General features: G+C 40.9%; 2 long non-coding RNA genes across 2 annotated transcripts in view; one reads left to right on the top strand and one right to left on the bottom strand.

Moving 5' to 3' along the window:
- The window catches only part of LOC117099736, a 121,660-nt gene that overhangs the window by 4,140 nt on the left and 90,617 nt on the right, over positions 1 to 26,903 (bottom strand). Inside the window, exon 2 of the long non-coding RNA XR_004443979.1 lies at positions 8,119 to 8,208. This is a non-coding gene — a long non-coding RNA (uncharacterized LOC117099736). The remainder of the gene's footprint in view (positions 1 to 8,118; positions 8,209 to 26,903) is intronic.
- Positions 1 to 26,903, top strand: part of LOC117099735 — a 60,282-nt gene that overhangs the window by 13,788 nt on the left and 19,591 nt on the right. The gene's annotated exons all lie outside the window — the stretch shown is intronic.

Raw genomic sequence — 26,903 nt, 5'->3', positions numbered from 1 at the left:
CTGTGCCTGGCCTAGCTACACATAATCTTTTAAAGATATTTTATTTATTTATTCATTTATTTATTTATTAATTTTTGAGATAGGGTCTTGCTGTGTTCCCAGGTTGCAGCGTAGTAGTTTGATTTTGGCTCAATGCAGCCTCGACCTCCTGGGTTCAAGCAATCCTCCCATCTCAACCTCCTGAATAGCTGGGACTACATGCATGGGCCACCACGCCCAGTTAATTTGTTAATTTTCTTTATTTTTTGTAGAGATGAGGTCTCACTATGTTGCCCAGGCTGGTCTTCAGCTCCTGGACTCAAGCAATCCTCCTGCCTTGGCTTCTCAAAGTGCTAGGATTACAAGCGTGAGCCACTGCACCCAGGCTTTCAAAGATATTTTAAAATCATTTCCTACATTGTGAAATTAGACTTCTTGTTCTAAAGACTGGGCTTAGGCAAGGAAGAAATCCAAGGATGGCAAGTTTTATTTTGGATGATGCAGAATACACATTTTCCCCTAACTTACACTTCTATTTTTGTCTAGAAGAGTTCATGTAATAAAAGTTATTATCCTTAAGACTTTTAGCTCCAGTGGGATTAACTGGCTTCAAATTCTTTTTCTGGAGTTTGGTGAAGTGTCCTCTCTGAGCCCAATAGAAAAATTATGTTTTAATCCCTTGTTACTTTTATTTGTATATAAAACATAGTCCAAAAGGGTGGAACAAAATCTTGGTAGTAAGCACTCTGCAAAAACAGGCAGCCGATAAAATTCAGCAACATGACATATAAACTTCCCAGCAGACGAAATGTGTCCTCTGAGCCGGGGGATTAAAGGATTCTACTTGGGATCTGAATGAAGGTTATTCTTGTTACTGAGCTGATTATGTCACCATTGTTGACCCTTATGTTAACAGGTTCTTTCCCTTGTGACATATTCTATTCCATTCTCTTGTGGATATTTTAACATGATTTATTCATTTGTCCATTTTCATAACACATAAAGCCATTTTAGAAACTTGCCCTATAGCCCAGGGCATAACAATACCATAAATAATTCACAAAGGAAAGCAAGTACAGAGGTGTTTAAAAAGTAACGTACAGCAACTAGAAGAGAACTCATGAGGCCAGCAACAGATCTTTCTTAGGGTAGATACCCAAGCTCATTTATTACACTAAGTCAAACTGAGAGAATGTGAGGAGACATAGTGTATCTGGAGCATAACATATTTCTAGTACCATCCTCTGGGAAACAAGCATGGTTTCAGAGGAACATAGCTTTTCCTGGATTAGACAGTTTGTGTTTGGAGAGGGGGTAAATAACTTCTTTCTGAAATCTAGCATTGTATTGAAAAATGTTTTCCCAAACCTGACAAACCTTGTGAAGGCAGAAGCAGGAATAAGTGTGGAGGGTCATTGTCTAGCTGTGGGCGTGATAGCAATGGTGGAGGGAGAGGAGTCTTGGAATCCTGCACATTCCCCACTGACCCCTTGGTGATTCTGAACTGCCTTCCTGTAGTCACTTCTCAGCTGGGCACAGTTGATGGAACCCAATGAAAATAAGCCATATTCCAGGGAGCATACAAAAGGTGGAACATATGGTAGTTCTATTGCTAGTTTTTTGAGAAACCTCCAGACTGTTCTCCATAGTGGTTGCGCTAATTTACATTCTCACCAACAGTGTATAAGTTCCCTTTTCTCTGCACCCTCGTCAGCATTTGTTATTTTTTTGTCTTTTTGATAATAGCCATTCCAACTGGGGTGAGATGATATCTCATTGTGGTTTTGATTTGCATTTCCCTGATTAAAATGTCTCTCTATATTCCATAAATATCTACAATTATTACCTGTCAATAAAAGATAAAAGGAAAAAAGTCTATTTCTGGACTTTGAGATGCTTATATTTAATCCTCAGACACTGCGTTTGGGAGCCACCGCTGCTTCCAGAACACTTGTCTCTTCTGAGAGCTGGATTCAATATCAAAAGGTGAACTCTTTCATAGAATGCTGTACTCAAGAAAGAGTCAGGACACATTCTTATAAAAATCAAAGCATTTGACCACTAAGAGGTGAAATTGCTGGAACATAGGGTACACCCATCTAATAGTTTTATACATACTGCTAGGTTTTTGTCCAGTGGGGCTGGACCAGCTAAATTCATTTTCCACTCCCGTGTGTGATACATTTCCACTCACCTGTACCAACCTTAGGACAAATTCATTTTCCCTTTCTTTTTTTTTTTTTTTTGAGACGGAGTCTCGCTCTGTCGCCCAGGCTGGAGTGCAGTGGCCGGATCTCAGCTCACTGCAAGCTCCGCCTCCCGGGTTTACGCCATTCTCCTGCCTCAGCCTCCCGAGTAGCTGGGACTACAGGCGCCCACCACCTCGCCCGGCTAGTTTTTTGTATTTTTTAGTAGAGACGGGGTTTCACCGTGTTAGTCAGGATGGTCTCGATCTCCTGACCTCGTGATCCGCCCGTCTCGGCCTCCCAAAGTGCTGGGATTACAGGCTTGAGCCACCGCGCCCGGCCTTCCCTTTCTAAAAAACAAGACAAAAATACAATAACCAGCTCACCAAAATTCAGCCTCTAAAAGCTATCTGGTCATAGATAGATCTAAAATGAATTTGATAGGCATCAATATGAACCTTCACCCTCTGCTTCTTCCCTGAAATGCAGGCCACACACATACTCTTCAGCCTGGTGTTGTTCTAGAATTAACTGTGCACTTCTTTCATGAGATGACATTCAAGCCACACAAAGACAGCAAGGTCAATGAGGGCTAGAAGGGAAAGTAAGCGTGGCTCATAAAACCAAGAGGTACTTAAGATTTAACAAGATTAACAAGTGCTATTGAAAAGAGCTACCTGACCTGAGTCACAGACAGGGAGAAAGAAGCCAGCTCAATTCTCCTGGCTTCACTAAAGTCTTGCATGAAATTGCAATAAAGCTCTTTGGAAAGTGATTATGTCTTTAATGATTATTTCTCTTGAACCTTTGCAGAAAGAATGAGTTGTTCTTTTTCACTGGCCCATTTGTTTGCTGTTAACATTTCTTTTGTCTGCCTTGTTTGAGAAGGTTACGTCTGAAGCTTGCCCAGCTTCTTAAGTTCAAGTCATTTAATACGTAGTAAACTCACAGTGGACTCTTTTGCAACAATTCCCCCTGAAAAACTCTAGTTTCAGTGGGATTCAGCAACAGCGAGCTAAAGGAGGCATTCCTTCTACTTTTCAGGCAGTGTGCAAATGCATGAATGAATGAAACTCACTAAATTATAGACAAAACTTGTCAGTCAGATGTCTCCCAATCTTTTTGCTCTGGGCAAAAGCAGTTTTTCTAGATGAGTGTATTCAGATTTTATGAGAACTGAGATTTTCAGAACACACCATGCTTTATATTTTATATGCTGAAAGTTGGCTTTAAATGCTCAATAACTAGATGATCTCAGGAATGTTGAGTAATCCCTGTATAAGCAATTTGCTTAATGCTATATATAGAAGAAACTCTGGAAGCTATACTAGGTACATATATGCATTTCAATACAGGTGGGTAAACAGAGCACAGGTATTCGTTTAGGTGCCTGATCTTTTTGGATATGTCCATATGGAAGATACAAGTGCTCTGCCTTTCAGGGTAGGTACTCTGGTGCTTTCATTCTGGTGATACTTCCAGCTGACTCCTTCCTATTAATTCTCCCCTTCTTCCTTGCGAACAGGACTAATTTTGGGGTGTGTGGCAATTTGTCCCCTAAAAAGCTCTATTCTCTAGACTTCCTGGCTGTTCAGGGTAGTACTGTAATGTCATTCTGGCCAATGAGATTTACATCTCGTTGGTCTAATTTATGGGGCTCTCAGAAAAGTCATTCTTTTCCCTTGTAAAAGGTTGGCATTTGCCTTTTCCTCTTTGTTCTTCCTCTTTCTATCTTACTGGAACACAACAGACGTAAGGAGGGCAAGCCGAAAGGTAAGAGGGGTCTGATCCTTGGATAACCAACCCTGGAGAGCCGACATCCAGACTTCTTATTCAAGGGAATAAACCACTTGTTTTAGCCACCACAGTCAGGTTTCTGTTTTGTGCAGCAGAAACCATGATACATGTAGCCTAACTTAGGGCAGGATGCTTACCTAAGGAGCCCTGGTTCTAAACAAGAGTGGTTCAATTGTCCCAAGAAGTAACTGGACTTGGGGTTTGAAGGAGACCGATTTTCAAACATCCAGTTGGTTTGGTTAACCAAAAGAAAACAAAAAAGCTCCGAAATTCCTCTCTTAGTCATTGAGTTGCTTTAATGGTAACTATGATCCAAAAGCAAGAAGATATTTGTCTGATGGTCTCAGATTTAGTGGCAGAAAGCTTGGTGGAGTCTGTCTGTATACTCCTGGCCATATTTATTTCTTGTTTTGGAGACAGGGTCTTGCTCTGACAACCAGGCTGGAGTGCAGTGGTGCAGTCACAGCTCACTGCAGCTTCAACCTCCCAGGTTCAAGCAACCCTCCCCTCCCATCTCAGCCTCCCAAGTAGCTGGGATTACAGGTACACACCACCACACCCAACTAATTTAAATTTTTTTTTTTTTTTTGTAGAGACAGCGTCTCCCTATGTTGCCTAGGCTGGCCTTGAACTCCTGGGCTCAAGTGATCCTCCCACCTCGGCTTCCCAAAGTGGTGGGATTATAGGCATGAGCCATGGTGCCCAGTTCATATGTATTCCATAGGTTCTCTCTTCCCCTCCTTCCCCCAGCAATCCAATCTTGTAAGTTTCTTTAGTAAACAAATAAGAACACCAAAACCAAAAATCAGTTTCTTACTCTGCCACACCAAATAATCAAGCTTACTTAGTGTGCACGCATCTGTGCATGTGCAGGTGAATATGTGGGCACACCCATTATTGATACCATTCTTTAGCATAGAGGGAGAACCTAGACTTGTTTTTTTCAGTTAAGGCTCTAGTCTAAATCATGTAGACATACATTTTAGTTTGGTAAATAGAAATGGGCCTGTGAATTGAGAGGACAAGAATCCAGAGTGGTGGATTCCCATTTGACTTTCACCGTAATGCTTTTTCCACCTCAACTGGGAGTGAACAGTAAGTATTGGTAGAACAGCAAATAGCTTCATCAGAGTAGGGTGTTTGGGACTCATGCACGTGACAAGACTGGAAAGGCAGATTGGGTATAGGGTAAGTTGGGGCCAGGCTTAGGAGTTTGGAATTTATCTTATAGGCTCCCCTTTCCTAGAGGTCCTCAGAACCTCAGGGCAATGAGATGTTTCACAAGAGAACGTTCCAGGGTAAGGTAAGTTTGAGAACTACACATGCTATATCCCTCCCTCTTGAAAATTCACACCATATAATTGCATAATAAAAGCCGAGGAGTTCTGTGTTAAATAAACTGGTTAAACTTAATGCAGGACTCCTTCCTGGATAATACCTGTTAGCAGGTATACACTTCAGAAGGTGCTCTGGGGGAGCCAGTGGAGGTCTATGAAAAGAGTAATATAAGCATATGTTTTCACAAGATTTATCTGAAAACAACGTACAATCTAGATTAAAATTTGGAAAGGAGGGTTTTTGAAAGAAAGAACTAGAGGCCAGGAACCATAGGTCAGGATCTCCTCAACCTGGTTTTATATTAGAATCACTTGGAGATTTAAAAAATATTCCCAGACTTCATTGTACTTTTAAAGGTTCTGATTCAGTAGGTGCGGGTTGGGCCTGGGAGTATGTATGTGTGCATGCATGTGCATGTGTGTGTGTGCATGTGTGTGTGATTGCAAGGCAAAAGCTAATGTGGGGGTATTTATGAGTCCAAACTAATTTCCAAGGATTATGATAGTCCAGTTGAAAGTTAATGAGCCTGAACTTGGATTGAGGCAGTGGGAATGACAAAGATGAGAAGGATGCAATAGACAAAGTGAAGCAAGAATCTATTAAATACATGCCTTGGCAAGTGACAGAATGTGAGGATAGAAAAGAACAGGGAGAAATTCAAAGAGGTTTTTGCCTGGTTTACTGGGGAGAATGATCGTATCACTAAAGGATGTTGAAGGTTAGGAGGCGAGGCAGCATCAGGAGGGAAGTGGGTGCTTGGTCTTGGATGTGTTTAGGTTGAAATGCAAACACATAAAAAGGCCTACCAAGCGGCTGAAAATACAGATTTTAAATACAGGAGAACAAAGGGGTCTAGATCCACAGAGAAATGGTAGTTATAGCTCTGGAGATCACTGAACCTTCTGAGGGATGAGGTAGAAAGAGGGAAAAGCCAAGAATTGAGCCAGGGGAATGCCTGCATTCCGGGGGTCAGGATCTTGAGATTCAGTGGGGATGGTCAGAGGAGCAGAACAGTCAAGAATTTTCCTCCCCTGTTACGACAATCAAGGGAGGAATGCCTCCGGAAGGGTGCACTGATTTAGGGGCCAGTTCTTTTAGCCAGATCTTACAGCAGACAGCTATGTGCTGCAGGCTTTGGGTTTGACTCTCTGCTTTTTATTTCCATTGTGTTCTTGAGCAAGTTTGTTTAATTATCAGAGCCCCAGTTTCCTGAAGTTTAAAATGAGGATACACTGCTTCATGCAGTAGCCTTCTAATATATGTCAATGCTGTATGATGGTGTATAATATAGTATATACATGGTAGCGATTATTATCTTAGTGAGGTGTCCTTTAACCCCCATTAAAAAATTAGTTGTACAGATAAAATAAGTGAAGAGAAAAATTAACCATAATCCTATCATCTTAAAAAAAATCAACTGTGGCCAGGTACAGTGGCTTACACTTGTAATCCCAACACTTTGAGAGGATGAGGCCGAAGGACCACTTGAGCCCAGGAGTTTGAGATCACCTGGGCAACATAGGGAGACTCCATCTCTACCAAAAAAAAAAAAAAAAATTATCCAGGTGTGGTGGGAGGATTAGCCAGCTATTTGGGAGGCTGAGGCAGGAGGATTGCTTGAGCCCAGGAGATTGAGGCTGCAGTGAGCTGAGACTGTGCCATAGCAACCCGGCTTGGGCAATAGAACAAGACCCTGTCTCAAAAAAAATTCTCTTTATTTTAAATGTTTGATTTTAGTTTTTGACCACATGCATATATCATTTTACATAGATATGACATCACTACAGTTTTGCAGTATGCTTTTCAGTTTAGCATTACATAATAAGAATGTTCTCTTATTGTTACTTTCTTATTTTATTTGCTCAACAATTTTTCAATAAGTGGACATTTGCATTGCTTCCAGTGTTTTTTTCTGTTTTATTTTAAATGATGATTACATTAACTTAAACACTAATATAGCCCTTTAATTTTATTTACCTATTTTCTCCTAAGCCATTTAATTTTATTTATGTATCAATTTCTTCCCAAGCCATTTAATTTTTTTAAAATTACTTTATTTTGGATGAACTATTCAGCAGCAGAATTATTGGATCAAAAGTATAGTGAATGATTTTCAAAATATATTGCTGAATGGCTTTTCAAAGGTTATACCAATTAACGTAGTTTTCAAGGATTATACCTCCTTAAGTATGAATATACTTCAAGTATATGTACCAGTTTTACCATCTCCTCACCAACTAGTAATGTCATTTTTTATGTTTTTGCCAGTATAATGGGAACTGACTGGCAATATACTAAGTTCACTGTTGCTTAATTTGTGTATTGTTTTTTAAAATAACAATTTAGACTAAATATTGAATATTTGTTTTACTGATTGCATCTCAGAATATTATTGATATTAATACAAAGGTAAACTTGTTGATGACACATTTGTTTACTTGGAAAAATGAAAGGCTTATGGGAGTTGCCCTTGGAGTATTGAAAGAAAATGAAAGAATTGGATAGGATATTCTGTCATTTAAGATGTTAGTCTTGAACATGGTGAGGCGTGTTTAATAAAGGGGGTGTTTACAAAGGTGTGGTCATGTTAAGGAAAACTAACAAGGGATGGTGCAGTACTCCGGGGTTGGCAACAATGGTATCACTTCTAGGCCTGAAGAGGTCATAGGAGGACGCAAGGTGATGGACTCAGAGAGATAGTTGTATGAAAGGGCTGAGAGACAGCAGCTGTGGCCTTTGAATGGGAGACAGTTAACGCATGATGATCTAGGAGAGAGGGAAGGAAATGAATATCCTGGCCTTGATGATTTCCACTCACCCTCTTATCTCTTGGCATGGCATCCAATTAGTTGAGCCCAACTGCCAAAAGGCAGTTAATACAATCCACAAAGGTCAGCCACCTGAAGCCCTAAGCAGGATGAAAAAGAGAGGTAAGTGGATCTGGAAAAACACATGGAAAATATTCAGCGCAAATATTCTGGGATTAAGATACTTTAGAGTGGCTGATGATATGAGACTTTACAAATAGATGCAAGATTGTTAATCAGAGGTCTCACTTCATTCAGCTTTTGAATGTTATTGAAAACTATTGAATTTAAATAGTTTAACTTTCAAATAGAAACAAAACAGTATGTTAATACCATTATTTGATCCTATTTAGGTATGTGAATAGTAGAATTATTTATTCCTTACTTGAAGAAGGTTTTACTATGCCAGAATCTCAGAAGCAAATAAGAAAGTAGCATTTCAAATCTCAGAAGTCAGTAAGAAAGCGAAAGAAGAAGCAAATGGGAGCAGTCAAGGAATGTTAAGAAGGGACGAGATTATGGTAGGCTACCCCAGACTTTCCAATTCAGTAGGTTGGGGTGGGTCCGGGGAATATGTATTGGTACCAAAGACTCCAGATCATTCTGATGGAGCCAGTAGACTGTCATTTAGAATGATTGGACAACACAAGCTTCAGAAAGAAGCTTCAAAATCTACAGCCTTATAGATGTTAATGGGATCACTCCACATGGAAATACCAAACTTAAAGATGATAAAACAGCTCATAGGGAACAGGGATTTTCTTGCCTTAAAAGCCAGTATTTGGACTGACAGTGACATTGTATTATGCTAATAACAATAATAGTTCTAACAGTAAGTACTTCCTACAGGGCAAGCTCTGTGCCAAGTATTCAACATTCATTATTTCACCAAATCCTCTCAACAGTCTCTGAGGTACTATTAGTATCCACATTTTCTAGATCAGGAAATGAAGGCTTATAGAGATTAAGCAAAAATCAGGGACCCATGTTGTTCTCCAGATCCTATGATTTATAGTCTGTCTGCCTTCTCTCTACCTTTCAGAGTTTTAAAAAATGTTTGTTTCATATATAATATCCAGGATTTTTAGTTGTACCTAGGAGAATAAATAGAGAAAAGTAACTCTACTTCATCTTCTTGAAAGCAGAAGTACTTAAAATATTTTTATAATAAAAAAGGTGGTCATGGCCGGGCATGGTGGCTCATGCCTGTGATCCTAGCACTTTGGGAGGCCAAGGCAGGCGGATCACGAGGTCAAGAGATTGAGACCATCCTGGCCAACATGGTGAAACCCCGTCTCAACTAAAAATACAAAAATTAGCTGGGCATGGTGGCATGCACCTGTAGTCCCAGCTACTCGGGAGGCTGAGGCAGGAGAATTGCTTGAACCTGGCAGGCAGAGGTTGCAGTGAGCTGAGATCGTGCCACTGCACTCCAGCTTGATGACAGAGTGAAACTCTGTCTCAAAAAAAAAAGGGTGGTCATATTTCATCACTCTAGTTGAAATACTCTTCTCATCTCTCTATAACTCTTCAGTCTTTGGATATATATACAAATATTTGTATGTAGTTATAATCACAGCTCACAGCATTATGATGGTGTAGTTAATACCTTGGGCTTTGGTGACTAAGATGCCTGGGCCTGAATTCCAACTTCATGACTCACTAACTTTGTGACCTTGATTAAATACTTCTATCCCCACCCGGCAGTAATGAGCTACCTCTCCCCCTCTTTGCTGGGATGGTATCAGAGGAGGCCTAGTGAATAGTAAGGACTTTCACCATCACTCAGCAGCAATGGGCCATCTCTACCACCATGTCTAATGGCCATGTGAGGAGCTAGAATTCCCACCCTGCCCAGCAGCAATCATGATCCCCTCCATACTCAACTATTTGTTAGCTAAGTGGGGAACCAGGACTTCTACCCCTACCTAGGAAGAATAGGCAGCATTCCTCTCTTTCACTTATCAGAACTGTATCAGAAAAAGTCAGTAGAACCAATTTTAGATAAGAGGCAGAGTCTCATAAAATGAACATATCCAGGACCACTCATCAACCAAGAACCAGAAAGATCTCAAACTGAATGAAAAAGGCAATTCATAGAAACCAACATTGAGATGACAATGATGTTAGAATTATCTGACAGATTTTAAGCAGCCATGATAAAAGCAACAATAGCAATCATAAACACACTTGAAACAAATGAAAAAATTGAAAACCTCAGCAAAGAAACAGAAAGTCGCAGAAAAAAAATAGAAGAAATAGAAGCATACAAAGAAGAACTAAATGAAGTGGAAAATACAGAATGAAAACAAGAAACTTAGTGAACAACAGAATGAAGGAGACAGAAGAAATAATCAGTGAAGTAGAAGAAAGAACAACAGAAATTACTGTTTGAAAAACTGAGAGAAAAATAGGCTGGAAGAAAAATAGTCTTAGAGGCCTGTGGGACTAAAACAAGAGCTCTAACATTTGTGTCATCAGAACCCTAGAAGGAGAGAAGACGAGGGCAGAGCTAAAAATGTACTTGAAAAAATAATGGCTGAAAACTTTCTAAATTTGGCAAGAGATATAATCCTACAGATTCAAGAAGCTGAGTGAATCCCAAACAGAATATATCCGAAGAAATTCACAGCAACTCACAATTATAATTAAGCTTCCAAAAACTAAAGACAATGAAAAAATCTTGAAGGCAGTCAGAGAAAATGGACATTTTACCTAAAGGAGAAAGCAATTAGAATGACAGAAATTTCTTGTCAGAAATCAGGGGAACCAGAAGGAAGTGGTACAACATTTTTCTGAAAGAAAAGAACCATCCACCCAGCATCTTGCAAAACTATCTTTTAGGAGTGAAATGAAAATCAAGATATTCTCAGATGAATGAAAATTAAGAGAATTTGTCACCAGCAAACCTACCATAAAAAATGGCTAAAGAAAGTTTTTTAAATAGAAAGGAAACAACAAAAGAAGGAAACTTGGAATATCAGGAAGGAAGGAAGAACACTATAAGCAAAAATATGGGTAAATATAATAGGTTTTCCTTCTCATCTTGAGGTTTCCAAATTATATTCTACGGTTGAAGCAAAAATAATAACACTGTATAATATGGTCATGTATGAATATTTAAGATGATCGTATTGTAAATGTGGGAGGTAAAGAAATCTAGGCCAAACACAGTGGCTCACACCTCTAATTCCAGCACTTTAGGAAGCCAAGGTGGGCAGATCACTTGAGGTCAGGAGTTCAAGACCAGCCTGGCCAACATGGTGAAACCCCGTCTCTACTAATAATACAAAAATTAGCCAGGTGTGGTGGCACATGCCTGTAATCCCAGCTGCTCAGGAGGCTGAGGCAGGAGAATCGCTTGAACCTGGGAGGCAGAGGTTGTAGTGAGCTGAGATGGTGCCATTGCACTCTAGCCTGGGTGACAAGAGCAAAACTGCATCTCAAAAAAAATAAAGAAAGAAAGAAATCTAGAGGAAGGTAAAGTTTATATCCCTTATTTGAACTATTAAAATGATGATACTAGTAGACTATAATAAGTTATGTGTATATAATGTAACACTTAGAGCAACCACCATAAAAGCTATATAAAGAGATGTACTAAAAATACTATAAATAAATCAAAATAGAATTCTAAAGAATGTTCAAGTAAGCCAGAAGAAGGGAGGGGAAAAAACAGAGAGGAGAAAAAATAAAATGGCAGACATAAACCTTAAAACATCAATAATTACATTAAATGTAAGTTTTCTAAATATACTAATTAAAAGGCAGAGATTGCCAGAGTGAATTAAAAACATGACCCAACTATATGCTGTCTAGAAGAAATGTACTTCAAATAAAATGATATAGGGTGAACCTAAAAGGATGGAACAAAATTATGTAAATATTAAATAAAGAAAAGAAGGATTGATTATATTAATGTTAAATACAGTACTCTTCAGAGGAAAGAAAATTACCAGAGACAGAGAATATTCATAATAACAAAAGAGTCAATCCACCAAGAAGACATAGCATCCTAAATGTGTATGCAACAAACAACAGAGCTGAAAAATGAGAAACAAAAACTGATAGAACTAAGCAGAGAAATAGACAAATCCATAATTACAGTTGGAGGCTTCAATATCTTTATTTCAACAATTGATATAACTACGAGACAGTAAATCAGCAAGGATGTAAAATAACTCAAAAAGGCCAGGCGCAGTGGCTCACACCTGTAATCCCAGCACTTTGGGAGGCCAAGGCGGGCGGATCATGAGGTCAGGAGTTTGAGACCAGCCTGGCCAACATGGTGAAGCCCCAAATACAAAAAATTAGCTGGGCACAGTAATGTGCATCTGTGGTCCCAGCTACTCGGGAGGCTGAGGCAGGAGGATCACTTGAGCCTGGGAGGCAGAGGTTGCAGTAAGCTGAGGTCGCACCATTGTACTTCAGCCTGGCGACAGAGTGAGACTCGGTCTCAAAAAAAAAAAAAAAAAAAAAAAAATAACTCAACAATACAATCAACTAACAGAATCTAGTCAACATTTGAAGAACACGTCACCCAAATCCAGCTGAAAATACATTCCTTTCAAGTGCATGTGGATCATATGCCAATATAGCTCATATCCTAGGTCATAAAACAAACCTCAGCAAATTTAAAATAATTAAATCATATAGTGTGTTCTCTGAACATAATGGAATAAAATAAAAAATAAATAACAGAAAGGAAAACTTTCTGTTATTTTGGAAATAACATTTCTGCTAAACTTGGAGATGAAAGAGCCCTTCTATAGCATCCATGGGTCAAAGAGAAAGTCTCAAGGGGAAACAGGAATACGTTGAACTACATAAAGATGAAAATACAACATGTCAAAATTTGCAGGACATAGCTAAAGAAGTGCTGAGAGGGAAATTTAATGCATACATTAGAAAGAGGAAAAGTCTCAAATACATAATGTAAGCTACCATGACCAAACTTAAAAAAAGAGAAGCAGAATAAACCCAAAACAAGACAAAGAAATGAACTGGTAAACATAAGAGCAGAAATCAATAAAAACAAAAACAGAAAAGCAATAGAGAAAAATCAATGAAACAAAAAGCTGTTTCTTTAAAGGAATCAATAAAATTGACAAGCCTCTATCACGACTTACAAAGAAAAACAGAGAGAAGGCACATATAATCAATATCTGGAATAAAATGGCATATCTCTGAAGACTCCAGGGAAGACCCTGAAGGCATCAAAAGGATAATAAGGGAATACTATGAACAACTCTACATATATAAATTTGACAACTGAAGTGAAATGGACTGATACTTTGAAAAAAAAAATTATCATAACTCACTCAATATGAGATAGGCCATGTAAATAGCCCTATAACTTTAAGGACATTAAATTAGAAATGTTTAAAACTCTCCCCAAAGAAATCTCCAGTCCCAGATGTTTTCATCACAGAATTCCACCAAATGTTTAAAGAAGAATTAATACAAATTCTGTACAATCTCTCCCAGACTATGCAAAAGGAGGAAATATATCCCCATTAATTTTATGAAGTTACTGTTACCTCATACCCAAACAAGACAAAACAGTGAAAACAAATAAAATTACAGAACAATATCTCCCATGATAGATACAAAAATCCCTTAAAAACTGGCAAATAGAATTCAGCAACATAAAAACGATTACACATCATGACCAAATGGGGATTATTCCAGGGATGCAAGCCTGGTTCAATATCCAAAAACCAGTTTAATATATCATATTAACAGGCTGAAATTAAAAATCACATGATTATATCAATTGCTGCAGAAACAGTATTTGAGAGTATTTAACATATTTTAATGGTTAAAAAAAGACCCAAAAATATAAATAAAGGGGAACTTTTTCAACATGATAAAGAACATCTACCAAAATAATGTTATTGCAATTATACTTAATGGTGAAAGACTGGATACTTTCTTCCTAAGACTGAGAATAAGGTAAGGATGCCCACTCTCAATATTCTTATTCAACATAGTACTGGAAGTTCTGTTCAATTAATAATGCAAGAAATAAAAGGTATATGGATCAGTAAAGAAGAAATAAAATTATTTCTATATGCAGATAATGAATTGGACATCTGTAAGCAAACAAAACAAAACAAAAACCTCAACCTAAGTCGTATGTATTATACAAAAATTAACTAAAAAATGGATTATAGACCTAAATATAAAATTATGGAACTTTTAGAAAGAAACAGAAAAAAATCTTCAGGACCTGGGGTTAGGCAGAGAGTTCTTAGTCTTGACAACAAAAGTTCATCATAAAAATAAAAATTAATCAATTGGATTTCATCAAAATTAAAAATTTTTGCTGGGCATGGTGGCTCACGCTTGTAATCCCAACACTTTGGGAGGCTGAGGCCAGCAGATCACTTGAGCTCAGGAGTTTGAGACCAGCCTGAGTGACATGGTAAAACCCTGTCTCTACATAAAGACAAAAAATTAGCTGGGCGTGGTGGTGTACACCGGTAGTTCCAGATACTCTGGAGGCTAAGTAAGCTGAGGTCCTGCCACTGCACTCCAGCCTGGGTGACAGAGTGAGACCCTGTCTATAAAAATATATATATAATAACAATAGTATAAAAATTTTTGTTCTACAAAAGGCCCTGTTAAGAGGGCAAAAAGACAAATTATGGGGTGGGAGAAAAAATATTTGCAAACCACATATCTGACAAAGGACTAGTATCTAGAATATATAAAGAACTCTTGAAACCCCCAAAATCCAATTATAAAATGAGTACAAGACATGAAGGGACATTTCACCAAAGAACACATACGAATGGAAAATAAGACCTGAAAAGATGTTCAACACCATTAGCCATTAGAGAAATGCAAATTAAAAATCACAATGGGACATTACTACACACCTCTCAGAACAGCTAAAATTAAAAATAGTATCATCATCACCAAATGCTGTGAGGAGAAATGCAGCGAAACTGGATCCCACTGGTGGGAATGTCAAGTGATACAGTCATTCTTCAAAAATGTTTGGCAATTTCTGATCATGACTTCTGTCATTCTCACAGTTGACCCTGGTCAACGAAACATGCTACTGCCATACAACACAGCAATTCTACTCCTGGGCATTTATTATCCCAGAGAAATCAAGACCTATGTTCCCACAAAAACCTTCACATGAATATTTATAGCAGCTGTGTTTTATGTAAATGCAACTTCAAGTCTCAAGCCTCTTTTTGATCCAATGGAAATCTTCTATATAGAGATTCTGGAGCCAGCACTTCTACTTTTGTGAACTGAAAGAGAAAAAAAAATGTGAAAATAAAATCAAGTACTTGATTTGAAGACTGATGCTAAGCCCTCTAGGGAAAAGGGGAAAGTTACACACTCTATACGCTGTGTAAATAAGGAATTACAGTGCTGCTTTTGTAATCATTAGTCTGAACCTAGGCATTACTGGGCATAATTCAGATTCCTGCAAAAATAAAGTGTTTTAAAGTTTAGTGAATATTTATCGAACATCTACTATGTGCAAGCCATGAAATTTCCACATGGAATTAAACTCTGTACCTAACAGTTACCTACTGCAGATGATAAAAATGAAGTTAAGAGAGGTTTAGATTCTACTCTGTGTCAGGCACTCTGGTGTTTATCATGATCAGATTTCATTCCCATAGTTGACCCTGGTCAAGTTTCCTACCTCCTGGTTTCTCAAGTTACTGGTCATCGTTGAGAAGAGCATACAGGGGTACTCTGAGATTGGACCCCAAAATTAGGACAATGAATCTCTGAAGAGCTCTATATTAAAATGTGCAAAGAAAGGAAATCTTTGTGCTATTCTTTTCTTCCCTTGCATTCTGGTTCCTTCCTTTAGTGAGCTTGTTTTAGTAGGAACACAAAGAGAAAAAAATATAAATATGGAGCTGTTTTCAAAACTTCCAGGCCAGGTGTCTTAGTCTGTTTTGGGTTGCTGTAAAATAATACCTGAGGAAGGATAATTTATAAAGAAAAGTTTATTTGGCTCACAGTTCTGCAGGCTGCACAAGAAGCATGGCATCAGAGTCTGCTTCCAGTGAGGACCTCAGGAAGCTTCCATTCATGGCAGAAGGCAGAGGAACCGGCATGTTGCATGGTGAGAGGGAGCAATAGGCAGAGTGGAGGGCAGTGCCAGGCTCTTTCAAGCAATCAGATCTTGTAGGAACTCGTAGAGCAAGAACTCCCTCATTACCACGAAGAAGGTACCAAGCCATTCGGAAGGGATTTGCCCCCAGGACCCAAACCTCCCTCTAGGCCCCACCTCCAACATTGGGGATCAATATCACATAAGATTTGGAGGGGACAAATATCCAAACTATATCACCAGGTTCTTGCAAATCAGAAGACAAGGCTTTGAGGGTCTTGGGGCACAGAGTTTATGCCATGCAAAGAAAGGAAAGTCATGAGAGGGGGACGCCATCTTGCCTGCCCTCTGTACTCCAGGGAGCATTCTCAGGAGTCTCCTGTACTGGAGGGGAGAGAGCCAGGGGGAGCTTCCTATGAGGAGACCCCACTATCTGGCACCAGCTGAGTGAGAACACCATTTGCTGCCAGGCATAGGAGCCACGTGGCAGTCCTTCTCTGTCCATCAACCACAGAAGACACCGTCCCATGCTCAGTGACTGCTGAGTTCCAGTCACACCACCCTGTACAGACTCCTCAACCCCCAGCAAGAGCCTAGGACACTTGTAATCCCCTCCACAGCAAAGGGTCTTTGGGCCCAGAGGGGCAGGGATTGTGAAGGGAAGAGCCAGCAGACAAACTTGGGTGGGGTTGGACTGTGAGGAAACCCTTCCTGGTTACAGGGGCAGGAGGTTCCTCACAGTGGGCAGAGCGCATCTCTGTAGATGATGATTAACTGACTTGAAGCAGCCTGAGGCTCTGGAAGATGAAGGTGAGGGGAAATGAGTTCTTTTCTCTCACTGGGCTCCAGGATTCCAAAGCTCTCTCAATTGAGTAGGCAGGTTCGTGCCAGGTCCAACCAAGCTCTGGGGGGCTAGTAAGGGGAGGATGTCTGTAACCTGGAGAAGCCAGTTATGAAATGGCAAGTGACTAGCATGACTCCTGGGCAGCAGCCTTGCATGGCAAGATCCATGGGTTTGCATTCCTGAGGGGTCCCAAGGAGCCTGTGGAGAAGATCCAGGGAAAGGCCAGCCTCCTGGAGTCTATGGTGCAAGCACTGTGTCTTTTGGGCACCAAAAGGAAAGTTGACCCCTGAGTGTGGAAGTGAGGGACGTCTGGCTGACAAGAGAACTTGATTGTGTCCATTTTCTCACCTTGCTCTGATCTGAAAGCGAAATTATTTTCATGTTATTATTTTTCTAGAGTTAAGTTAAAACAGCAGTTGCACGGTGAGGAAGGGTGTGTGTGTGTGTGTGTGTGTGTGTGTGTGTGTAACCAGTGCTGAAGTATTAATCAACATGTGTATTTCTAAAACTAGTAGAGGCACAGTGGGGCCTTCCTAGCACCAAGATCTGAGAAAATAGCTCCAGTCTAGGAATGAGAACACATGCTCCCACTTTCAGCTAAACCCCCACTTCTTTGCCTATAAAATGGAGAGCTTGGATTGAATGTTTGCAAAACATAATAATCCTAGGATGTGTAGTTTTCCTTAGATCCTCACAAGTGTTTAAGTCAAACCATTCCTAACACTAGGTTTCTCTTTCTTAAGGTCAGCTGGCTGTGTATGCGTGTCCTGTGTGTATCTGTTGTACCCATAGTATATATGATATACATGTAGTGTACTGTACAGTGTGTGAGTGTGTTGTGTGTATACTATGTGTCTGCATGGTGTGTCATACACTATTTGTTCTTGCTGTCCCAAGCAACCCCTCCTATTGCCCAATCAATGCTAGATTTCTGGATCCTTCAGGAATCCTCTGTCTCATACCCAGGCAAATAAGCAAGAACACATGCGTGAAGTGACTCTTGGGCTGCAGCCAAATAGCTGGAATTACATGCTTTGTAGAGAACCAGGGACGTGGCATGACAATGGGAAATTCAGTATGTATTTGAAAGCCAGATTCCTTTTTCCAGAACCTGAAAGAGCAAGAGAGGTAGAGGCTAGCCTGTCTCTTGCTGGTATCCAGGGGTGTGTGTGTGTGTGTGTGTGTGTGTGTGTGTGTCTAGAGGGCACGATTTATTAAAATCTCTGTTGTCTCTAACACGCCCCCATTCACATGCACATTTGCATTTCAGACTCCAATTTTCAAGTCAGCGTTTCTTTCCTCTGCATCTCTTCCTCTGATTCTGTTGCTCTTCATTCATCTCCTCAGCCCCTTTGCTTTCTCATTTTCCTTGGAATAGTGAATCAAGCTCTTTCTGGACAGTAGTTTAGGGTTCTTCATCCACTGCATGGACGAGGCCCCCAGGTTAAAGCAGGGGAGATTAGAATGCTGTGCAGTTGTTGGAATGCTGGGTCTCAAAGTCTTTTGACTACTTTCACCTTCCTGGTTATAGGAGGAGGGCTTCCCCTTGATTCTGGGGAAATACAGAGATGCCAGTGTCCAGCTTGCCATTCTGCATCTGTTCCAGTCATGTTCTGTCCAAGTCCATACTAAGTAGTTTAAAGTGATAATCATTTATTTGTTCATGAATCTGCAATTTGGTCAGGGCTAAAAGGGATAGCTCATCTGTGCTTCCACACGGAACTTACTGGGGTGGCTTAAAGGCTGGGGTAGCTCGAAGGTGACTCAACAGCTGGTGCTGGAGTCATCTGAAGTTCATTCACTCACACATCTGGTGTTTGATGCTGGCTGTTGACTGGGACCTTAACTGGGACTGTCAGCTGGAGCACCTACATGTGGCTTTTCTATGTGACTGGTGTTCTCACAGCAGGGCAGCAGGGTTCCAAGAGTGAGCGTTTCAAGAGACAAAATGGAAGTGCATATTATTTTTATGACTTAGTCTCAGAAGTCATTTAGTGTCACTTCTGCTATATTCTATTGGCCAAGGCAGTTACAAAGTTCCGTCCAATTCTAAGAGGGGGTAACCCAGACCCACCACTCAATGGGAGGAGGGTTCAGTGTCACATAGGAGGAACAGCACGTATAGTGTGTGTCTGTGTGTGTGTGTACTGTGCAATGCACTACCTTGTACTAATGTAGTATACATGTATGGAGTATGGTGAACACACACTACGTTGAAAATTCAGTCTGCCACCTCTCTTTCCATACTCACCATTCCTTTCTCTACCTCTTATAGTCCTGCTGGTTTAAATTTATTGACAGAGATGGGATTCGCAGCAAGGACTGTCATCCTATGGGTGCCAAAGCTTACACTCGGCTTGAATCACGTGGTAGGCTGGATGGCCCCAAGATTCCTACCTGGTATAGACACCCTGTGTAATCCCCTCCTCTTGAATGTCAGGGACCTGTGAGTATGATAGAATTTTACTGGAGTGATTAGGTTACATGATCTGGCACAGGTGGGGAAATTTTGCTGATGTAATTAATGTCTCTCCTGTTATTTTGGGTCAAACAAAAGGTAGATTACCCTGGGCAGGCTTGACATAATCAGGCAAGTCCTTTAAAGGAGGGTTCAGGCCTTCCCCAAAGAGAAGATTCTCCTGCTCACTTTGAGGGAGTGAGCTGCTGTGTAGTAAGAGGGCCCCACAGCTAAGATACGAGGGAGCCTCAAGTTGCTGAGAGCAACCCCTGGCCAACAGCCAGCAAGAAAACAAGGAGCACAGTCCTACAACTATAAGGAAATAAATTCTGTCAACAACCTGAATGGACTTGGGAGAACCCCAGCTGAGAATACACCTGGCTGATGTCTAGATTTCAACTGTGTGAAACCCTGAGCAGAGAACCCAGCTACTCTGTGTCTAGGTTCCTGACCCCCAGAAACTATGAGATAATGAATGTGTGTGGTTTGAGCTACCAAGTTTGTGGTAATGTGTTACACAGCAAAAGCAAACTATCATAAGTCAAAACCATGAGCTCTATTGGCAAGCAAGCTTTATTGGATGGGTAACTGGAGAAACACATGGCAGATCCAGTAGCGAGACTACATACACGCTGAAGGACCCAGCTCAAATGTCACCCCTCTGCCATCGTCGTGGATTCCCCTCCGTTAAAAGTAATCTCTTGCATCTGAAATCCTATAGCTTTGTTTGTCCCTGTTTTGTGATACTTCTCGTATTCTACTTATATTTATCAGTGTTCATGTCTTGTCTTTCTTGTTGGATTTTAAGGTCCTCCTAGTGGAAACAGTGTCCCATTTATTTTTGTGGTGCCAAGGTACTTTGCATAATTCTTTGCATATCAACAAAGATGTATTGATAATTCATTAAATTTTTTTTTTCAAGTACAGGACTTCAACTTTTATTTATTGAGGAAGTTTGTGAACACATTTTGCTGTAATGATAATCAAGAGATGGTCATCACTATTGTTTTAAAGGTATTAGTTGAAAATATCAAAACCAGCCAAACATTCTGTCCTCATTTGCAGTCAGTGAGAATGTTTCTGTCATTTGAGATTCTGAAATTAAGCCTACGAATGTTCATCCAATAGATTCTGGTTCCCAGGCACTGAAGCTCTCTGCCAAGGGAGAATCACAGATCTGTCTGAGTAATCTTTATTTTTATACTGAAAATGGAGAAAAGAATTTCCTACACCAATAGGGACAAGCTACTATTTAGCTATTACCTCTAGAATTCGGGACACTGTGCTCATGGGAGGTAGGAATAAAATTTCTTCTTGGAGCACTAAATGCAAGTCTATTTAGAGAAATGAGTAGCCTTTAGCTCCTCTTTTGAATTCAATGTTGAGACATTGAACATAGAGAAAGCAGAAAGGTCAAAGAATAGAAAATACCCATGCTTTTAGGATGGCAAATCTTTTGTATCAAAAGAATCCTGGTTGCTTTGGGCCCAGGAGCTAAGCCCTTGGGAGGCTCTTTCAGAGGCCCCTGGCACCCTGCCTTAGGGAACCCCTTGTGGAGTTGTGCCTGAGGAACTGCACCTCTCAGGAAACTGTTTTTGGCAAGTTTGATGATTAATAACAAGAAGAATTACCATTAACAATCATCCTTGTAGCTCTTCTAAAACTAGAATTTTAGTGCCACGAGGGATTCTGTTTGACCAATTATTAGTCATGTCCGTGTTTATGTGCTTTAGGGGAGCGCCAGCTGATTACTCTGGGCTCAAGAACACCTTTTGAGGACTTACGGATCTGGGCCTCATAAAAACAGGGAGTAGAAACACTGCATTTATATATCTCCTAGGAATTTGCAAAGAGTTTCATTTACATTGTCTCACTATACCTGGGGGTAGGCAAAAGCCATCCTCTTCTAACTTAGGCTAATGTGGAGAGTGAAGTTCAGGGTCCATGATTGTTAAGGCCTCAAATGGCATCTACTTTGTTAGGAAATTTAGAGTGTGTGTCCTCTTCTGGTTGCCAGATCTCACAAGGCTCCAGACATCTGGAGCCGACAGATCAGGTCACTACTAGTTAGCATCAAGATGGTGTTAAAGCCCTGAGTCAAAATTAATCATAGCAGCTATTTTCTAGTTCACCCTATGGTTATCCCCAGGGTCATTAATGAAACTGGATGTGACAGGTCCAGATTTTACATTTCATGTAGAGAACCAATAAGCATTTATGAAATCTACCAGGAATTATTTCCCAATAATCCCAGCATGAGATCTCTGGTCTATTTGCTGTTTAGGCTCTAGACAGTCCTTGGAATTCACTGGGCGTTTATCCTTATAAATAGCTTGCAAGCACAATGTCTTAGGAAAAAAGCCTGCAGTGTGATGTACGTTTGAAAGTAGGTAGGACAGTAGGAAGCTAGGAAGAGAGCTGGTGTATACCACTCTCTCCTCCATTGTAATGAGAGGTGGGTGTGGGTGGAACGAAGAGGAGGGAGAATATTTGGGATCTAAGGAACAATAAGGTTAGGATAATTGGGCTAAGTTCATTCACTTCTTGCCTTAGCTTCTCTAGGAGAGTTTTTTAAAAACTCAGATTTCGACCCAGTTCTAATGGATCACGGTCTCCAGGGGTGGGGCCCAGAGATCTGCATTTCAGGCATTCAAGTGATTTTTGTGCACCTGAGGGATCACTGGTTTGGGCCCCTAGGGACCCTAGGTGCCCATGTCTCAGGGAATCCCACACTGAGTTGTGACTGAGGACCTGAGGACCTGCATGCTGGAGGAATCTGTTTTTAGCAAGCTTGATTATTAATAATGAAGCTTGAAAACCACCAGTATAACTAATGACAGACTGCAAGCAACAGTGTAGAGATCCCTGGACTAAGAGTCAGGGTCCTGAGTTCAAGTTCTGCCACAAGCTTCCTGCATGACTTTCTACAAGTCACTTTGCCTCTCTGGCTCTTAGTTTCCGCATCTGTAAAACTGGGGCAGGAGTGAACAAAATAAGTGCTAACATTCCACCCTGCACTCACGCTCTGGTTGGAAGACTATCTCTGAAACAAATGCCTGGAGCCACACAGGGACTCTGTGGCGATCCCTGTGCAGATGCAGGGAGGACGGACGAGGGGACACAGAGAAATGCGTGAAGCAGAGTCTCGCCATCAAGGTGGCTCTTGATTTTATGGGGCCTGAAGCTCATGTAATTTGTGAGGCCCTCTTTAATAAAAATAATGCAAAACTGCCATCAACAATTAAATGTAAGGCCGGGCACAGTGACTTATGTCTATAATGCCAGCACTTTGGGAGGTTGAGGTAGGCGGATCACTTGAGGCCAGGAGTTCGAGACCAGCCTGGACAACATGGCAAAACCTCTTCTCTACTAAAAATACAAAAATTAGCTGGGTTTCCTGGCATGCATCTGTAGTCCCAGCTGCTTGGGAGGCTGAGGCATGAGAATCACTTGAACCTGGGAGGTGGAGGTTGCAGTGAGCTGAGATCGCACCACTACACTCCAGCCTGGGCGACAGAGCAAGACTCTGTCTCCCCCACCCCCACAAATTTAAATATAAAACTGAATGTTTATTTAGAATAATACAAGAAATAACAATAAACTACATACTTTATGAAAAGTGTCATAAATACAGAATCCAGAAAAATAACAATATTCTAATGAATTTGTTGCCCAAAACAACTTCATAATATTTTTCCCTATAGTTTTGGGCAACATACACTTTTTCTCTTCATGTGACAACAATTTTGTAATTATCATTTTCTTTGGAGAGAATAGAAAGATAATCTTTGCTCTAATGTGTGTGAAATTTGCTTTTCTAAGCTACTGATAGTTATTAAGAGTCCTTTCAGCTTCAGAATTCATTATTGGTAATATCCTGTACATTTTAAGGATTGTCATCAAATCTAGGAAAACCTTAATCAAGCTGCTTTTGTATCTGAGTTGTAAGAGTTGGAAGAATTTTTCCGTTTACTAGCTTTTGGCTTTGTACATTTTAATCCTTGTTTTTTCTCCATTACCTACATAGTTCTAGTGCTGGCTGCCACAGGCCACATTCATACACAACACCAGTGTGCCTCCATGTCAGGACACTGGTGAGCTGGCAGAGTGGGTTGTCAGAGCCATTTCTATAGCAGGATGGCTAGCCATTACCGACCTGTACATGCAAGTGACACAAACACCCCCCTAACTCGACACCAAATGTATCCTTGACTCCACTTCTGCTTAACCAGATCCCTGAGATGCCCACGATCACTCCAGAACAGCCTGACCTGAGGGGAAGCATGATGGAAGGGGAAGGAAAGTGGAAAGAAGGGGTGATCTTTAACCTATTGCTGTAACATGAATAATTTTTTCTATATGTATATTTTATGTATCAATTTTCATATAATTTGTATTGCAGGAGGAATTAATATTGTGTGTATAATATATATAATATGCTATGGGCTGAATTGTGTCCCCCACAAAACTCATATGTAGAAGCCCTAGCCCCCCAGTGTGATGGTATTTGGAGATGGGACCTCTGGGAGGTGATCGGTGTTAGATGAGGTCAAGAGTGTGGCACTCTCGCAGTGGGGTTAGTAGCTTTTCCTGCAAGCCAGGAAAAGAGGCCTCACCAGAAACTGAATCTGCCCGACTTTTCTTCTTGGACTTCTCAGCCTCCAGAACGATGAGAAATAAATCTGTTGTTTGAGCCACTCAGTCTATGGTCCTTTTTTATAGCAGCCCAAGCAGACGAAGACATTATATATACTATTAGTAGATCTACGTTTCCATGTGAACCCATTGCTAGGGCCCTTCCAGGGCCATAGAGGAGCCAGTGCAAGGAGGAACCAGGATCTTAAGCTTCATTGGCATCATAGTAACCTTTCTGTCTCTGACGCTGAGACAGAGACTGGGGTTGACTATGGGGATCACAGGGCTGAGATCCTTTCCCTGAGGCTGCTGTATGGTTTGAGACACTTGGGCAGACACCTCTAGGGTGAAGTACTGTGACCATGGCAGCGGCCTGGGGTGTGGGGTTGGCTTGTATTTCTTCCCTCTCCTCTCATCCCTCATTTGGAATTCAGGAAGGTTAGGGCCACACCTGTCCAGGTAGCTGAGCTGAAATCTCTTAGTTATCCTCACCATCCCCACCCCCCACGGCCCCCTGTGAAAGGGTGAGATTTTAACCCTTCAGAGGAAGGGGAAGGGAAATCCTAAAACACATCTCATGAAAAGAGGCTGAGAAACAGCAACACTTCCTTGGTACCTGCTTAAAGAGAGCATGAGGCAAAGCTGGACTGTCAGCAGAGGGTCCCACAGGAAGTATGCCTGACTAGATTGTGTTAGGAGCCGAGGCAGCAGGAGGCTCCAGCAAAGACATGAGAGGGGACCCTGCTGGGGCTTAGGAGCAGGAGATTGGACAGTGAAGGGTCCTGAATGGGTGATTGACTTTAAGAGACTGAGAGATCACTGGAGACCTTTCAGAATCCCCAAACATGTGAATACCCAAGAACATGCAGACTCAAGGTCAGTGGAAAACAATAAAGCCCTCTTATTGATAGCAGCTGCAGTCGGCCAGGTTCACTTACCAGCTAAGTGACATTCTGGAGCACCAAGCTTCCAGAGAGAAATATTTACAAGTCGGCCTCCTTCAAAATGACATCCATGTCATGAGCATTCTGAGTCATGAAGGACTAGTTCATGATGGTTAAATTAGCAAATACCATGAGCCTACTTAAAAAAAAAAAACCCAATTTGGTGACCACCAGAGGCTGGAAGAGGGAGTGTGGCCCTGCCGACACCTTGACTTCAGACTTCTGGCCTTCAGAACTGTGAGAGAACACATTTGTGTTGTTTTAAGTCACCAGAGTTGTGGTCATTTGTTACAGCGGACCTAGGAAACCCACACAGACACCTAATAATGGCACAACACTTGGCTCCCAAGGAACAATACAGCCAAGTTACTTTCCACGTTATGTAGTCATAATAACATCATCCCTCAGGACTGATACAGTCAACTTTCAAATAGAATCATATTAGGAGGATGGGAGATAGGAAGCAAGAAGAACATATGTATGCATTAAGAGAAGTAAATCCTTCCCCATAAGGGAAGTAGATGGAAAAAAAATAAAAAAATAAAATACAACCCCCAGTTTTGCAATTGCAACAGAATCATGCAATATGTTCTCTGTATTCATTTCCTATCATGGTGTTACAAAGACCACATAGGTAGTGGCTTACCACTCACCCAGGCTGGAGTGCAGTAGTGTGAACACGGCTCACTGCAGCCTCAACCTCCTGGGCTCAAGCAATCCTCCCACCTCAGGCTCCTTAGTAACTGGGACTACAGTAACATGCCACCATGCCTGGCTAATGTTTGTATTTTTTGTAGATACAGGGTTTCACCATGTTTCTCAGGCTGGTCTCCTGGACTCAGTAATCCCCCTGCCTCGGCCTCACAAAGTGCTGGGATTACAGGCATGAGCCACTGCACCTGGCTCCAACACACATTTCTTATCTCACATTTTCTGTGGGTCAAAAGTCAGTGCACAGTTTAGCTAAATCCTCTGCTCAGGATCTTTTAAGCCTACAATCAAGGTGGTGGCTGGGCTGTGTTCTGGTGACTTGCTTGGGGAAGAATCTGCTTCCAACCTCATTCAGGTTGTTGGCAGAATTCACCTCCTTGTGGTTGTATGACTTTGGTCCTGGTTTCTTGATGACTGTAGGCCAAAGGCCAACCTCACCTCTTAAAGGACAGTTGTAGTTCCTGGCCACATGGCCCTCTCACAGGCTCTCTCTCAACATGAGAACTTTACTGCATGGCAGTAAGGGAGATTCTTTCTCTCTAGTTTACAGAGCCTTATGTAAAGTAGCATAATCACGCTCCCATCACTTGTGACATATAACATAATTTAATCAAGGAAGTGACATCCCATCACCTTTGCCATATTTTATTTGTTAGAAACAAATCACAGGCTCTGCCAGTAATAAAAGTGACTGGATGATATAACGTTGTGTTTTGTCGGCAGTCACTGTAGGATGTGTCTGCCACATTCTACTGTGTGTCTGACTTCTTCCTTTTCATTGTTGTGCAATATTCCTCTGCACGTGACTAAACCACAGTTTAACTATTCTACTACTGATAGATATTTGGGGTGTTTTTAGTGTTTAGTTATTAAGAATAATGCTATTTTAAGTAGTCTGGTACATATCTCTAAATGACTATATGCATTCATGTCTCTGGAGTATATAATTAGGCATGCCCAGTTTTTTTTTCTTTCTGTAATTTAATTCATTCAATACTTATTTACAATAAACTCTTCTTGCTGCAATTTAAAAAGTCACGACTGGGGATGGGGCTAGAGGGTAAAAGAAGGGTTGACTTATGATGCGACAATGATGATTTACATCCCCC

Source organism: Trachypithecus francoisi, unplaced genomic scaffold (genome assembly GCF_009764315.1).
Source record: "Trachypithecus francoisi isolate TF-2019V2 unplaced genomic scaffold, Tfra_2.0 Lachesis_group17, whole genome shotgun sequence".
Taxonomy (NCBI): Eukaryota; Metazoa; Chordata; class Mammalia; order Primates; family Cercopithecidae; genus Trachypithecus; species Trachypithecus francoisi.
The sequence above is the reverse complement of the archived record's forward strand: the minus strand, read 5'-3'. Positions and strand labels throughout refer to the sequence as shown.